Here is a 4194-nt window from a genome sequence, read left to right as displayed (position 1 = left end):
TGTTCATTCATTTTTATTTTATAAGCAACCTACAAAATTACCAAAATTAACATATTGTTCCTCAACTATGTGTCTCCATTATACAGTATATAAATTATAAATTTATGAGTGGCACATTTTCTAAGTCATATAAAACATATGTGACTTAGAAAACTTGACATTTAGGATTTACTAAAAAAAAGGTATACTTTTATTAAAACATATGAACAATGTTTATAAAGTGATAAATATTTAAAGGTGTCATGCAGAAAAAATAACAAAATGCTATGATAGGATGTAGAAATATGAATTTTGTTTATGTAAAAAAGGCATGAGTTTTGTTTGTTTGTTTGTTTTATTTCACGCAAAGCTACTCAAGAACTATCTGCGTTAGCCGTCCCTAATTTAGCAGTGTAAGACTAGAGGGAAGGCAGCTAGTCTTCACCACCCACCGCCCACTCTTTTACCAACAAATAGTGGGAGTGACTGTTACATTATAAGACCCCCACAGCTGAAAGGGTGAGCATGTTTGGTGTGACGGGGACTCGAACCTGCGATTCTCGGATTACAAGTCAAGCTCCTTAACCACCTGGCCTTGCCAGGCCCTCCCTTTTGAATGGGTTGTACGTAAAATGAGTTATACGTACTTTCTATGCTCCTAAGTTGCATCTTCACTTCAAGATTACATTACTTGTAATTAATTAAATGTGTGTTATGTATGATATGACAGGCAAAAGTAAGTAAATGAGGTAATCAAGCTCATTATTACGATATAATAGTACACAATGATTCAGAAAGAAAAATATAACTTAAAATCATAATAAGTTTGTTTGTTTTGATGATTCTGACTGAACCTTCAACTCCTATTATTTAGTACTTTCATGGTTATGATCAAGTAGCAAAAACTGTTGAAGCATTGAAGACCAATAGTTCTAAGATTTGTTTACAAAAATCATATAAATTCATTTTTTAAACATGTATATTGTCTTAATTTGTCCATTTAACATGTATCGTTTGTCTCCCACTGCAAATGGTCTCATCCTCTCTCTCCCAAGTCTTATGCTATATATATAAAAATCATTTCAAAAACATTTTGTTTCATGGAAAGCAGTGGCTTTATTCACTTTTTTCATTAAGACTACTCACTCAGACATATTTACTTTGTAGTTAAAATTACAGAATTTGAGGTTGTGATGCGGTAATATATAACAAAGCAGTAGCTCCTATGTATTTGATTTTTTTGTGCCTGATAAACAAATACTGACAGATTTAAAAAAAATCAGAAATTTACTATAAACCAGTGGTTCTTAACCTTGTTAAAGGTACTGAACCCCGGAAGTTTTGTACTTACATTCATTGAACCCTTAGTAATCGAAAAAATAAAATACAATTTTTATCAAATTCAAAATATAAGTAGATATTTTATTAGTGCACAAAATAAATAAGCCATGTATCAGTTGCCCACAATATCAGTGTTCAAAGAACAAAACCAACAAAACATGAATTTCACACAAAAACAAAAACGAAACCCAATGAATATTTAATGCAAATCAATGCGACTTTTGCTGTTGCCTTTCAAAGAGAGTTCAGAAATGCGCGGCTTCACCTTGGCAAGTGCCACTCTCATATCATTTTCGCAACAAAGTATGTTCCTTTTCTTCGTTTTTATGTCTACCATCCTCGAAAAGAATTGCTCGCAAAGATACGTTGTAACAAATGGTATGAATATCTTAAGGGCTTTCTTAGCAATAAGAGGGTACGCTACGATTTGGTAACACCAAAACATTGAGAGCGTTGTTGTTCTGATAAGTTGCTGTTGAACCTGGCTCTGCTGAAGTTCAATGATTTCGTCGAGGTATTCATCATTGGCATATGATGCTGGATATGACTCTCTGATGGGGAAGTATCCGTCGAGAGTCTTTGCGAGCTCATCTAAGTGCAAGGCAATTGCTTGCTTCAGTTCTCCGGGTACAGGAATGTCTCTGATTTCAGAAACATCTTCGATCTAACTTACACTGGCGTCCAGCAGGGGAAAGTTTTCGAAGTTATTATTCTCTGTTCGTCGTTTCCATAACGGTAGCTTTTTTGAAAAGTCTTCAGGTTTTCTTCCGCTTCGATGATGTTGACTCTACCGCCCTGCATCTGTTGATTGAGAGCATTGAAGATATTAGCCATGTACGCCAAAATGAGAATGAACTCAGATTTTTTTGAAGCAATCTGCATGACAATGCTGGTGCTCTCGCAAAAACAGGGCTAATTCCAAATGCATGGCAAAAATACGATTCAGCACATTTCCCTCTGATAATCACCGAACGTTAGAATAGTACCTCGAATTTAGAGCCCATTTCATTACACAGCTCTTTGAAGATGCGGTGCTTCAGGGCACTATTTCGCACAAAGTTCACACATTCCACAACAATGTTTAATACTTCTGCCAGTTTTGAAGGCAAAGTTTTTGTTGCCAACGCATGCCTGTGCTGAACACAGCGCGTTACAATGATGTGTGGTGCATCGGCTTTCACCATCGCACCAAAACCAGAGTTTCGTCCCAGCATGACTGGAGCTCCGTCCGAACAAACTGCAGAAACCATATTCCACGAAAGATCGTTGTCTCTAAAGAAGCCATCACAAGTATCTTCACGTCGGCTGCCTTAGTTGTTGTTGTTGTTGTTGTAAGAGGCTTACAAAATAAAAAAATCTTCTTTTATCTCGTCGTTCTTCACATAGCGCACGAATACAACAAGCTGGCTTAGACTGGAAATGTCGATGGTTCCGTCGAGTTGAAGGCTGAATTTTGCTGGGATTGAAATAAAATCTGCAACTACTTGAAATAAGATGTCATCGCTCATGTTATCTATTCTGCTGCTGATGGTTTCTTCAACGCCGCTGTTTTTACGAGTGCTTCACCAATGGTGTGTGGTTTGCCCTGTTTTGCGATCAAGTACAAAACTTCATACGATGCTGTGAGGATCGGTTTGTCGATGGGTGCAAAGCCGAGAACAGGCAAAGTAGTCTTTTCATCAAACTTGGCTCTCTTTACCTTGAATTCAGCAAGCGTTGTGTTCTTCTATTTCCCATCTTCATGCAGATTTAGGGAGTGTTCTATTAGTTTTACGGTGCTAGACTAGAATTGCTCAACTTGGCATTGCAAATCATGCATTGAGGACACTGACTCCCATCATGTTCTGTTATACACGTGAATCCATATTGTACGTATTCGTCCGACAACTTTCTGTTTTTGCTCGACATAGTTAGTATGAAGAGATTGAAAGATTAGGAAAAAAAAATCACAAATGACGCACGATTACTACAGACACAAGTCGACTGCTAAGCACACGAAGTTCCCTGCAGCACAGATATTAAAGCTAAGTGATGTGACGTGATCAGCTGCAGCCAATGATGGCCAAGTGGAGCATGACGTCACGAATCATACAAGTGGGGTGAATGGAACAGACACACACACCGTGTGTGTGTCTTGACCTCCGCCGAACTCCTGAGACTGACTCACCGAACCCCTGAGGTTCGATTGAACCCAGGTTAAGAACAACTGCTATAAACATAACTAGTTGGGAATGGTAGGAATCTTTATAACTGAGATAGTACTGGAAAGTTGTCTTTGTCCATTTTCCTTCACAATGATGGATTAGATTGTTTCAAAAGTTAGAGATAAATAAATAAAAAAAATTAATTTTACGCGTAACAACTTTTCATCACCAATTTGACCAATACCACAATGCAATAGGTTCTTGCAGATGCTTTCAATGTAGTAATATTTGAATGACCCATGTGTCACTTGTTCAATAAGGAGAAGTCATCTATTTTGGTTCCATTACATCCATCTATTTTCAACCACATTTGTATGTCAAATTGGTAGTGTCAATGCTTTCTCTATCAAATTCTGCTTCACTGTTTCTTTAAAGTGAAGATCCAACAATGTAGCTACAATGAAGTTTGGACTGCTTTGCATTCCAGCATATTTAGTTTCAAACACTCTCTCATTGTTTTCAGACCAAATTGAATTATTTTTCAACAAACAGTGATGAAAAATAACCATAATGAGGATAATTTCTGAAGTTACTAATAAGTGAAGATAATTTGTTTCAGTAAATTCTTCAAACAGTTAAAGAAATTGTTAATATGTGTCTAATACAAAAGCACTGATTGTTTTTGAAGCTAGAGCTTACATTGTCAGTAAAAATATTGCAAACTTTTCTC

Source organism: Tachypleus tridentatus, chromosome 10 (genome assembly GCF_004210375.1).
Source record: "Tachypleus tridentatus isolate NWPU-2018 chromosome 10, ASM421037v1, whole genome shotgun sequence".
NCBI lineage: Eukaryota > Metazoa > Arthropoda > Merostomata > Xiphosura > Limulidae > Tachypleus > Tachypleus tridentatus.
The sequence above is the reverse complement of the archived record's forward strand: the minus strand, read 5'-3'. Positions refer to the sequence as shown.